Here is a 13,777-nt window from a genome sequence, read left to right as displayed (position 1 = left end):
AAAATGCTCTACTTAGGAGTTCAGATCTTGGCGAGCTGTGCATGCAGTATTCCCATTAGTGAGAGAGGGGAGGTGCTGGGCTCATGTTAGAGAACAGCCCCTGAAATCACCCCTTTTTTCTGTTAGTTTGTTGCGTTTTTTTTGTTTGTTTTTTCATTCACGAAAGCCTTCACACTTGTTTAAAGCTCTGGCAAAATGTTCTTAAGAGGTATAAAGAAGAGATTTTTCTCTCAAGGTCTTTCTCCCACTGCCTGTTCACAATTTCAGACTGGGTTGTTGTGGCTGTTTAATGTAAAATCCTAATTCTGAGATTTGAGGTTGGGCTGGAGCTCTTATCCCTTGTCATTACTTTTCATTTCATGAGCACATTCCACTTCTCAAGGAGAGCAATATTTCATAGTTCCCAGGCTCTCTCAACTTTATTTAAAAAGGAAGAATAAAGAAAAAATAAACCAACACACACTACCATAACAGCTGATTCCGCTATCCTGTGTTGGAATATGGAAACATGGCAGACCACTCGCAATGCTGGGGCAGCGTGCTCATGGAATGTAGAAGGGTCTTGCACTGGCTACTGTCTTTCACTGGAACATTTAAAGAAATCACACAAATTTGGCATCACAATCTCCACAATTTCAAGTGAGAATTATCTCATTTGGAAATATATCTGTACACATGGCACTTTGGGGGCTCTGGTATAGAATGCCCATCTTTTAAACTACTTTTAACCAACCTGGTTCTAAAGGAATTAGGCAAGCCATTCTCTTAAGCTTAAGAGATATAGAAGGCAGGCCCTTGTAAATCATTTGAGGGTGTGTTCTTTGAGTTTCTGAAAAGAATTGGAACAACTGGGATGTCCTATACTAACGTTTAAATTTGTCTAGAATTCCAGAAACATAATTATGGCCATGACTGAACGAGGCAGAGTTGAGGCAGGCAGCATGCAACTGGAACTGAGGCGACAGCAAAAGTTTTCTGCCAACACTTGTACAATGGGTTGTCATGAGAATGAATGAAATAGTGGTTAAGAAATATTTTTCAAATGGTCAATATCACTAGCCATCAGGGAAATGCAAATCAAAACCACATTGAGGTATCACCTCACCCCTGTCAGAATGGCTATTATTAACGAGACAAAGAGTAACAAATGCTGGGGAGGATGGGAAGGATGGGAGCTCTTATGCATTGTTGGTGGAATGTAAATTAGTGTTGTCCTTGTGGGAAAAAGTAAGGAGATTTCTTAAAAGTAGAAATAGAGCTGCCACATGATCCAGCAATCCTACTACTGGGTATACACCCACAAGAAGTGAACACATTGTATCAAAGAGGTATCAGCTCCACCATGTTTGTAGCAGCACTGTTTACAGCAGCCAAAATATAGAATCAACCAAGTTGTGCATCATCAGATGAATGAATAAAGAAATTGTGGTATATATACACAATGGAATACTAGTCAGCTCTTTAAAAGAATGAAGTCCTGTTATTTAAGCAAAATGGAAGGAACTGGAGGACGTGGTGTTAAGATAAATAAGCCAGACTCAATGTGACAAATACTGCATGTTCTCCCTTATATGTGAGAACTAAAATTTAAAAACGACTCAATCTGAACACAGTATGCTGATTCCTAGAAGCTGAGAGGAGTGGGAAGGATAAAGTAGTCTGAATTAAAAAGGAAAGCTGGGTGCGGTTCGTTAACTGTGAAAAATATATTAATATGAGACGTTAATAGGGGAAAAGGGATGAGGGGTATATGGGAACCGTTTGTATTACTACCTCAAAAATTTTGTTTTGAGAATTTAAAACTATTCTGAGACAGAACATTTTAAAAAGGACATTACAAATGTAAGATACTATACAAATGTTACTGGGATTTCTCAAGCTGAGCTTTTTTGTTTTCCTAAAGATTTTTATTTTCATTTAAAAGGCAGAGTTACATAGAAAGGGAGGGAGGTAGGAAGGGAGGAAGAGAGAGAGAGAAATTAAGAGAGAGAGACCTTCCATTTGCTGGTTATCTCCCAAATGGCTGCAATAGCCAGGGCTGAGCCACACCAAAGCCAGGAGCCAGGAGCTTCTTCCACGTCTCCCACAAAGGTCCAGGGGCCCAAGCACTTGGGCCATGTTCCACTGCTTTCCCAGGTGCATTAGCATGGAACTTAACAGGAAGCTGCATCGGAAGTGGAGCAACCGGGACTTGAACTGGTGCCCAAATCCTACGCCACGGTGCTAGCCCCTCCAAATGTTTTATTTGAGAAAGTGATCTGAAAGAGAAGAGACAGGAGAGTTTTTTCCACATTGTTCAGGACAAGGATGCTTGAACTCAGGGCTACAAGCTAAAAGTTTCTGTCCCACAAAAATTCAAATGTTGAAATTCTGTCCCCCAAAGTATGTGGGAGTGGGGCCTTTGCAAAGCAATTAGTCATGAGGATGGAGCAGTGGTGAACCCCATATAAAAAAAGTCCCAGAGAGACTGTTCACCTCCTCTACCATGTGAGGACACAGCTTGAAATTGTCATCTAGGGACCAGAAAGTGGGCCCTAACCAGACACTGTACTGGTTGGCACCTTAATCTGGGAATGCTCAGCCTCTAGAACTATGAGAAATAAATCTCTGTTTTGTAAGCCACCCAATTTATGGTGCATCTTTTTTTAAAAAAATTATTTATTTATTTGAAAGTCAGAGTTACAGAGAGGCAGAGGCAGGGAGAGAGGTCTTCCATCTGCTGGTTCACTCCCTAAGTGGCTGCAATGGCTGGAGATGTGCCGATCTGAAGCCAGGAGCCAGGAGCTTCTTCCAGGTCTCCCATGCCGGTACAGGGGCCCAAGGACTTAGGCCATCTTCTACTGCTTTCCCAGGCCATAGCAGAGAGCTGGACTGGGAGAGGAGCAGCCGGGACTTGAACCAGCACCCATATGGGATGCTAGCACGGCAAGCGGCAGCTTTACCCTCTATGCCACAGCACCAGCCCCTTATGGTGTATCGTATAGCAGCCCAGATAGACAACAATAGTCAGCAAGTGTGCCTTAACTAACTCAGAATTAAATGTCTTTGTTGTGGCACAGTAGGTTAATCCTCCACCTGCGGTGCCAGCATCCCATATGGGCACCGATTCTAGTCCCGGCTGCTCCTCTTCCAATCCAGCTCTCTGCTGTGGCCTGGGAAAGCAATAGAAGATGGCCCAAGTCCTTGGGCCCCTGCACTCACATGGGAGACCTGGAAAAAACACCTGGTTCCTGGCTTCGGATCGACGCAGTTCCGGCCGTTGAGGCCATTTGGGGAGTGAACCAATGGAAGGAAGACCTTTCTCTCTGTCTCTCCCTCTCACTGTCTGTGACTCTACCTCTCAAATAAATAAATAAAATCTTTAAAAATGTTTTTGTTGTTTAATGTGTGAAATGGAGGGACTAACCAACAGTGTAATGTGGCTGAGAAATAAGTTCTAATGCTGAGCAAAGACACACATTTCCTAACCCATCTATCTGGCACAGCCGTGAAGCTATTTCATATGTTTCAAACTCAGGGTAAACTCTAGATTATAAGTCATAATAAAATATCCCTAATCAATGAGAGAATTGCCACCTAGTTCCATAGTAATGGTAAAACCCACACCAATGGAGATACTTTTACTGCATTTCATGCGAACTCAACTAAAAAAAAATCTTTCAAAATTATAAGGATATTCATACCAAGTCCTAGAAGGCCATCGGGCTTGACCATAGCTCACGTTCGCTCTCGTAAAATCTACAGAGTGCCATGTTCATCAGATCCACTCGTGAGTTCTTGGCTTTATAGGAAAAGAGACAGGGAAATTGACTATGTGCGCTGAGTCTGGGCCTCTTACCCTCAGATACTTGCACTTTCCTGTTATGTTCTGTACTATAGAAGGGTTGACTCTACCCAGTTGTATTTCATAGGTGTTCTTGAGAGCTGCTGGCAAGAAATAGCAGGATGAAGGAAAAAGCTAAGGCCAGACATCTTACTAGTTTATCCTCAAATCCCTCCCCCACATGCCTCAGTTAACTTTTTTGCCTAAGTTTCCACTTCCTCTATGGCTTCAGTTTTGGCTGACAGGCCTACTCTGGTTCCAGCTTCCATCTGGTAGTGCAGACCTTGTTCTCTTAACTCATCCAGCCTTGAGGAGGTAGTGGCTTCCTTCAATAGCTAATTTCTCACTTACCTCACGCTTGCTTATCTAGATCTCAGCTTCTTCCTTACATGAAAAGCCAATGTCCTGCACCAAATTAATTACCTCTGTTGGTGTAAATAAAGTGGTTTCACTTGTTTGGACAAGCAGTAAGACAGCATGTCAGTCAATGCCATGGTTCATGTTGTCATAACAACATTTCCCTTTTCTCTTTCATCGCCCTAAGCCCCATTTGTGAAGGCTTAATACTTTTATTTGGCCCCAAGTTGAGAGATCTCTTACTCTTTCATGGAAGAATCAAAAAGTGAATAGACCAAAAGGAATTTTACATGCAACTGGGATGCTCTGCATCTGAGGAAACGTTATTTCTAGTACGAGCAATGAATGACCACTTGTGCTATTTGAATTACTTTTAATTCTCATTATGTGTTTCAAAGTCATCATTACATATTCCAAGAAGAGTGAACATAAGGCATTTACTTTTTAAAATAGTTTCTTTTTGGACTAAAAACACATATTAATATCCTAAGAATTTGCAATTGCCATAGTGATCCCCTTTCTGATAATACTCATTGGGGTAGCAAAAACACAGAGATTACTTTATGTTTCAGAGTCCAAGTGCTGCAGCTATGCATCTGAAATTGTATACTTGAGGTCAATGCAACTGGGTCACCTGCAGATTATTTCGTGGGGACTTAACCCTCTGACTGCAAGGACTTAATTCCCTAGATATGACTTGTGCCAAATGCATTATTAGGACTGTAAATGTGAACTGAGTAGAAAAACATGGAGTTTTATGATAGGTGATGCAATCTTGTGACTAGAGGCCTGCACGGTGTCTGGACATTTCCAGTAGATCTAAATTCGAGGAAAAGTATTAAGTTTACCTCTGTTCTCGCCTTTTTCTGAGTGACTCTAAGATTCAAGGAAAAAAACACAAAAGTGATATGTTTTCTGTTTAAATATTGGTCTTTTCCCAGAGTTTTTGAGGATAAAAGAAAATAGAAAAACTCATTGGTGTTTTTGATTATTATCTCATTTAATACTCAAAATAACTAAGTAGGAGATTTTGAAGAAGTGGTAAAATTATGTTGATAATTTCTAGCTCATAAAGTTACTGTAAGAATCAAATTCAAGTGTTGTTACTCTGTAATGCGTGGTGAAAAGGTGATTTGGAAAAAAATTAACGTTTTAAAGAAATCCTAAGTCACATAACTGAAAACATCACACTTAACATTCAGCACCAGTCTCTTACTCACAAATACTTCCCATCATTTTACATTGCCTTGAGCAACAACCGACTAGCTGTTGCCAAATATCTGCTATATCGTCCTATGTAAGACCTACATATTCTATATCATCCTTTATAAGATTACAACCATTTTTCTCTTTTCTTTTCCTTTTGAAACTGTGTTTGGAATTAAATTTAAATCAGAAATTTTGGCATTTGGGTTTTAGGTTAGAAATAAGGTAAGACTTTCCATTATTCATTACTAGATATTACAAGCATCAACTGTTTAAAAATTGTCTCTTTGAATACATTTTAAACACATCTCTATTTCTAAAACCAATTACTCACCTCCAATAATGTTATATTCCTGTTTTCAAACATTACTTATTTCACATTTAATTTTGTTATATTCTTTCTTACAATTTCTTACAACTTGCAAGCAACCAAACCTTACAGAAAAGTTTATGATAGAAAGCAATATATTGGAACTTATTACTTCACAACCCCAGGCCTTATGAGAGGAAACTTCATTTAGCTAGTTCAATGTTTATTTTTTCTAGTGACTGTATTTATAACTCTAGATAATATTTCTATTTTTGATTTTTCAGTCATGGATAACATCTTTTATTACATCCTAATAAATATTAATTCATTCTAGTTCATGCCTTCCAGTACTTGGTAGTCATGTTATTACATAGTGGTGCTAAATAATATACTTAACTGCTTCCTGTTTCATCAACATTCAACAACATTAGATAACTCCTCACTTTGTAACATGAGTATATACTTTCTACTCTTTGCTTCGTTTCTCACAACCAGTCAACAACTGATCATTAATTCTTTTAAGTTCTAATTACTATTGTGTGCTTCCAGAGATTTCTCAAATTAGTAAATTAACAAGCAGCATTTCTATTTGTGTTATTATGATTCTGTAAGCGTTGCTCACTGTATACTCCTGTGGCTTTGCAAACATTTTTTAGTAGAGTCCATGGTCACAACTTCTCAAATAGTCTTCACAAGGTTAAATAGACTGTATTTGTTGCATTCTAAGCATTCTTTAAACTGTTGACCACATTTGGTTCTCTTTGTGGTTGGATCATGATTTTCTTATATATATTTTTTACTTATTTTTCCGGGAGTTTGTGATTGCTTTTTTTCTTTTATAATGTCCTTATTCTGTTCTGATACAGTATTCTACAGAGTCTCATTTATCTTGGATGCCTTCTTTCCATATCCTGTTGTCTTCCTCATTCATATTGGAATGCTGCTTCCAAGACTGCTTCAGAATGTTCAGCTAGGAGTTTTCTGCTTTCTGAGTTAGAGCCATTCTTATGCAGGTGATATGTGTATTCATTACCTATCACAGTCATGAAAAATTATCCCAAAATAAGTGTCTTAAAACAATACAAGTTTAGGGGCTGACACTGTGGTGCAGCGGGTTAAAGCCTTGGCCTGAGGCACCGGCATCCCATATGGGTACCAGTTCTAGTCCCGGCTACTCCTCTTCCGATCCAGCTCTCTGCTATGGCCTGGGAAGGCAGTAGAAGATGACCCAAGTCCTTGGGCCCCTGCACCCATGTGGGAGACCTGAAAGAAGCTCCTGGCTCCTGGCTTCAGATCGGTGCAGGTCCGGCCGTTGCAGCCATCTGGGAAGTGAACCATCGGGTGGAAGACCTCTCTCTCTCTGTCTTCCGCCTCTCTCCATAACTCTGTCTTTCAAATAAATAAAATAAATCTTTAAAAAAATACAAGTTTATTACAATTCTATAGGACAAACATCTGATTCAGGTTTCACTGAACTCACTCCAAAGTGCTGGCAGTACTGAATTCCTTTTTTGGAGACTCCAGCAGTCTTTTTCCAACATCTAGAAGCTGCCTGCATTCCTGTGTGAGTAATGCTCTTTCATCAGCCTTCACATCCAGCAATGACTGGTAAAGTCTTTCTCACATCTTGTGACTTTGACCTCTTCCACAGTCATACCTCCCTTGGAGTTTCATCTGCTACCATCTTTAATTTTGAAGACCCTTGTGGTTATGCTAGCACGTGAATAATCAAGTATAATATTCCCATCAGCATAATTAGTTTAATCATATCTGCAAAGCACCTTTTGCCATGTAAGGAAACACATTCACAGGTTCTAAAACTTAAGAGATCTTTGAGGGGTCATTTTTCTACCTACCACAACATGTATTTTTTTTTCTGTTTCTTTATACAAGTAAGTACCCTCCCCATCTCAATGTCACAAGTGCTCTTAATCCATTCTGTTTCATCTGCCTTCTCTCAAATCTGAATAATCATCAGTTGAAATAATAATGAAACTCTGTATTGATCATGAAATGAGGAGGAAGTGAGGACATGTAATTTCATACAATATCTTAAAGGATATCTTACCTATTATTTTTGATGGAAAGGCTTAGAGATTTGACTCCAATCTAGACCAAAGCTCAATTGTTCAAGGACATGGATCATTTCATTTTAGTCATCTTCATTTCATTCCTTTTTTACTTGCTTTAGAACATGTAAGTTAGTATTTATTAATTTGTTGAATTCAAGTTTCCAAAGTTGCCTTTGTATGCAAAAATAATGCCTTTTCCTCTCATCCCTAAGCAATGCTCCATGTGTTTCACATCAGGGGAATGAAATCAGCATTAACTCCTTGAACAGAAGAAGCCTATGATTTTAGTATCATCTCCTCTGCTATCTTTCTGGTTTCTATAGGTAAATAGTAGATAGATGATTGATAGATAGATAGACAGATAGATAGATAGAATAGATAGAATGCTAGTTATATATCATGTTTTCTATACTCATGTCATGTTTTTGTATATAATATTTTATTATACATACATATACATATACACATTTATTTAACACTTAGAGACTAAGCAAGTCAATAATAATTTGAGACAGTAATGACATCACATACAAATCTTCAGTGGAAAGGCTGTAGTCATACATGCATCTGAAGACAATTTTTAATGATAGTTTTATAAAAGCCAATTAATTAAGAAGTAAAACAAATTGTGAGAAATGTTACTCATAAGATTGAGCACCATTAAAGTCCAGGCAATTAGTTTCCAAAGTACAGTCTATCCCATGTCCAGTCCATAATAGAACCCTGATATGTGTCAGTCATATCAACCTCGTATAACAATTTAAATTAAGACATTGTCATGTGGCAGAAAGTACCAACTGCTCTCTGTAGTGCTTTTTTATTTCTATAGCCATCATGCCACTTCCTCTTTAAAACATACATTCAATAGATAATTGGGGTGGGGGGAGCCAGTCAAGTATATTTGCAAATATTTTCTTTTCTCTTGACTTTATCTTGCCCTTTGGTCAAGCTATTTCTGATGCGTCATCAACTCTGTGATGACACTCTTTGGGAGAAAAGAAACAGAGGTACTTGACTAAAACCAGTTACTAAACATGAAAGCGTGAGAGTGACAAATTGCCTTAGAACCAGAGAAAGAAAAAGCAGACTTTAAAGGTTGACCGTAAAGAAACCAGAGCTGTAAGAATCATATGGCATAAAAGGATCCTCTCTTGTATCATTTCAAGGAAATTTAAAATTTAAAGAAAGGTAAATATTACAAAGATTCCCTTTCTAAAGTCTGCCCTGCCAGCTCCCATTTTCAAAGAGTTGTGGGATATTTTTTGTTGTGGTGGTTGTTACGTGTGTGTGTATGTGTGTGTGTGTGTGTGTTAGGAAACTGGAAATTTTATGGCCAATGCCTAGCCTGTCTCTTAACTCATTCTAATTATATTCATAATTAAATTGTAAAAAACATAGTTGACTACAGCCAAATGGCTTGCACAGGTGTCTTTTTGTAGGCATAGTTTAATGTGAGATAATAAACAACTGGACCTTCATCTACTTAATTTGTCTTAATGAAAAGTCTTTTATAAGTAAAACTAGAAGGTGATTCAGAATTAAAATTGGGCTTTGACTCTGAAATTAATTGAGTGATAAGACATCAGCTCCATTGGTGCTTGTATTTTTGCTTTTCTCTAAAACTTTTATTTTACTTGCATTCCCTTCTTCCATATCCTTAAGAGGTCACTTTTTCAAAGCAATAAACTTTTCAAGCTGAGCAATCAGCCAGGCAGCCTTCATGAATCAGCTTCTCGAGCAAGCATACCTCTACCGAATAGACATACTTGTAACAACTAGATAGAAAAATGCATAATTTCTTCCCAATATCTCAGAGAAAATGGTTATCTTGACCCATTCTTCAAATGGTAGATTTCAGTGGCTGATTTTCAGTAGATCCTCATGAAATTGCAAGTTTATGGCTTTCATTCTACACTGATGCTCCTGTCTTCTTTCACATTCTTGGATTGTCGATACATTGTTGACCACCATTTATGGGCCTTGCAAAACATCTTCCACCTGTCCACCCAACAGCTCTGTCTCCGGCCACATCTCCAAGCAAATGGTCTCTCCTATTTCCCTAATAATTTTTTTCTAATCCAATTCAGTGTCATTCTAATTACAATGATACACAATTTGATAGAACTGGCTTACCTTTCATTTTAAGGAAAAGTTGAGATCGTTGCAATATCTTCAAAGCCCTGCATGAGCTAGCTGCCCACAAGCTCTCAGACTCCATCCTTTGCTGTTCTCTGCCTTGTACACCACACTTCAGCCCACCTGGCCCTCGGCTCTTCTTTGAATACTCCGGGCACATTAGGGTCTTTCATTGCGTACAACTCTGAAACACAACTTTGAAACACACCCTCTCACATTGCCACTCACATGCCAACTTCTCAGTGAGGTGTATTTTCATCATCAAAGCTAAAGTTTCTGCTCACATCACATCCTACCACTTCCATTCAGATCCTGACTCTACCTGTAAGACCGAGCACATTTTTAATCTTTTGAGGCCTCCGTTTCCATATCTACCAAATGGGTAGGGAAATGGCATATTGCCCATAGAGATTGTAAAAAGAATCTAATGAAATGCTAATCATAATAAAGCACTTATTTACAGAGTTCCTGGCACACAATGTTCAGTAAAAATTAGCTAGTATCTCTGTGTCAGGTTATAGTCAGGCTGTTCCTGAGCCTACAGTCTAAGAACTTTCTGTCCATTCTCAGTAGTGTGAGCTCCTTGGGTAAAGTTGTCTCAGGTGATACATGTAACCATCTGTGTTCTACTGTAATATTTTGTTTCCAGAGCTCCAAATAGCACATAATGTATTTAAGATAATAGTACAGGGTATTCTCTTGTTTAACAGCCCAGGGACTCTCATTTTCTTTCTTTTTCTCATGACATTTCTCCTTTTGTTCTGCCAGCTGTTCCCAAGCCAACTCCACTTGGTAGTCCAAAGAAAATCACTTTATTAAAGAACTTACATCTTAATCATAAGCCAGAGGCTCGCCAGCTTCCCCAACCTGATGCTGTCTAGCTACTATTCTGTTAAGCATTAGCAAACCTGTGATGCTCACAGAGGCACTAGAAGAAACAGTTCCAAAACCATGCCTTCTCTCCATGGGAAAATGAGTGGTCTTGCTGAGACTGTGCCCTGCCAATTCAGCTTGTGAATGCTGTAAGCTCACCAAGGATGTAACAGAGGGAGACTATAGACCAGCCTGTGAAATATGTGCAACACTGTTGATCTTTCTCACAGATAAAAATGTTCAAAGAGTTATCAACTCACTCCTAGTCAACAAAGAGTCATCCCTCCTCAGACACACACACACACAGATGAAGATACAGGTAGACATGTGCATATGCATGCACCTTCTCCAGACCTGAAATACTTCACTCCTTCCTTCATCTGTTACACGTAGTACTATTCTAGTTTCAACAGTGTAGGCTTTTAATTTGTATTTATCTTAAGGGAACTTCCATATTAATGTCTGGTGGTCTGGCGAGTTTTTGTTTTGTTTTGTTTTTTAAAATCTTGCTATGGGATGAGATCAGGTAACTTCCCCTATTCTCTCTGGCTTTCTCACACTCAGTCACACTCTCATTTGCTCAAGCACTTGTCCTTAGTCTAGCTCTCCACCTGTCTATAAGTTCTCTTTGAATAGCTTCTTAGACTATCCTGAACGCCTTGAAATACGGCATTTCTTCCTTTGCCTCATTCCTGATTGTTCTGCAGAGATAAGACTTAGCTGTGATGGCTGCTGGAGTACTATACATTTCCTAGGGGAATTCTGCTCATGTTTGGAACACCAGAGTATCTACACAGAGAATTGGTTTTCAGAATGGAATTTTTCCCTCAGGACTGACTCATATATTTTCAACCTACATTTTGGGAAACAGAAACATGGAAAATGATACACTAGTAGAGAAGGCAAGTAGCAATGTTGTTTTAAGAGCAAAAGTAATATGCTTTAAAAATCCATGAGCTATAAAAAATTATACTGGATAGTTATAAGAATTTTCACCTTTCATTGGTTTATTCATAGGTTTCCATTTATATGTGCGATTCCTGCCTCATTCTGGCTGTTTCATTACATCCAACACCTTTATTTTTCCAGAAATGTAAAGTCTACAAGGTCAAATGCCTAAGACCCTGAGTTCCATGATTACTGTCTAACCAGACAATCAGCACTTGGCCTCTTTCTGTTTTTCTTTTCACCTTGACTGTCCAGCAGGTGAAAGGTTGACCCTTTCAGATCTCAAACCCATTGCCTCTGCCAAGTAACGGATGGGCAAACCTAATTAGTGCCATCTGTCCTGCAAGATGCAGGTGGACACTATTCTACCAACAGATGAAAGCAACACTTTTGATCTCCTCCTCCGGGCCTGTAACTCTAAGCACAATGGTAAGACTGTTCTTCAACACCTTGTGTATATTATTCTCTGAATCATTGGCACCTAAGAAGGAACCTTTGCCTCATTGGAATATCCTTTGAAATTTCTATTCCTGTGTGTGTGTTATGTTATAAAAATATTTTAGGAAAATTCAGGAAAAAAGTTATCCTGAGCAAATAGTACACCTGGAAAGTCCTTAGAAGCCCATGTCCATGTGTGCAATGCATAGAGCAGTGTTAGCAGAGCAGAAAACTCCACCAAGGAGAGAGACAGACCAGCCATAGTGAGACCAAAAAGCTGCATTCATTAATATCAGGTCTCAGGCAGCTTCGTCCTCCAATAGCTCCTTGCTGCTATAAAAAACTAAACATGAAACACCCATCCCTGTTCAGTGTTCTCCTTTCTTACTCTACGTTTCAATACTTGCTCATTCGTGAAAGATTTGCAGACATTTCATCATCAAGATCAAACTTCAGTGCGCCCTTCTAAAGTTCAGAAATTTTCTGACTCAGTTCAGGTGTCCGTAACAAAACGCCAGAGACGTAAAATACAGAAGCTTGAACAACAACAGCAGGGAAAAAAAAAGTGTTTCTCACAGTTGTTGAGGATAACAGTCCAAGATCCAGGTGCCAGGTCTGGCTCTGATGAGGTTCCTTGAGGTTCCTGGCTTGCAGAGGGCCAGCTTTTCACTGGGTTCTCATAGGCCGGTTGACCATGAGTTTTGGTCTCTTTCTGTTTACATCAGAAAACGAATGCCATCATGGGACCCCAGGGTACATTGTCTTTCTAATTTAAACCTTGTCTCTCCCAAAGGCCCTGAATTTCGGGAGGACATAAATATTCAGTCCGTAACAGAAATCATACTTCAGTGAAGCACTTTAAGCATGGAACTTTATCAGTGCTTCCTCCTTTATTCTGATAATATTTTCTTAGTACCACATTGCAAAATTTAATTAGCTCTTTATTAATATTATTTAACTATATTATTGGGGACTGAAATTGAATGTATGCTCCCAAGTGTCACTTTTACCCATTTTTCTCTTGTATTCAGTTAGTGCATTTTTAAGCCTACATGCAGAAATATGCATGCAACCCTGCACTATAGTGCTCTTCTCATGACTTCAGTCTCTCAGGATAACAGCACACACAGGAAGTTTTACTTTAGGTTTTTCATATTCAACAGACATCTCACGTGAGTCTCATGAAAACTTAAACTAAAATGGAAAATTCAAGTTTTTTAAAAAAGATTTATTTTATTTGAAAGGCACAGAGGAAGAGGGAGAAGATTCTTCCATCTGCTGGTTCACTTCCCAAATGGCCACAATAAAAGGGGCTGGGCCAGGCCGAAGCCAGGAGTGTGGAGCTCCATCCAGGTCTCCTACCTGGGTACAGGAACTCAAGGACTTGGGCCATTTGCCACTGCTTCCCCAGAGGAATTAGCAGGAAACTGGGCCAAAAGTGATGCCGGTGTTGCAGGCTGTGGCTTAACCCACTGTTCCAGGACGCCAGCTCCTAAAACCCAAGTTTTTAACTGTAAATACTTCAGTCTTTTCACTGGACCTTCCTCACAGGAGAGTGACATTTACAAGCTTGAACAGTGTGTCTTCCATGCCTACATCTATCTCCTCAAATGC

General features: G+C 39.1%; 1 protein-coding gene across 2 annotated transcripts in view; it reads left to right on the top strand.

Annotated features, from left to right (window-relative positions):
- Window positions 1-13,777, top strand: part of ARHGAP15 (Rho GTPase activating protein 15) — a 659,666-nt gene that overhangs the window by 517,044 nt on the left and 128,845 nt on the right. The window lies entirely within an intron of this gene.

This window comes from Oryctolagus cuniculus, chromosome 3 (genome assembly GCF_051225735.1).
Source record: "Oryctolagus cuniculus isolate XC-2025 breed Fujian yellow rabbit chromosome 3, ASM5122573v1, whole genome shotgun sequence".
Classification (NCBI taxonomy): domain Eukaryota; kingdom Metazoa; phylum Chordata; class Mammalia; order Lagomorpha; family Leporidae; genus Oryctolagus; species Oryctolagus cuniculus.
Note: the sequence above shows the minus strand (reverse complement) of the source record. Positions and strands in the feature narration are given on the sequence as shown.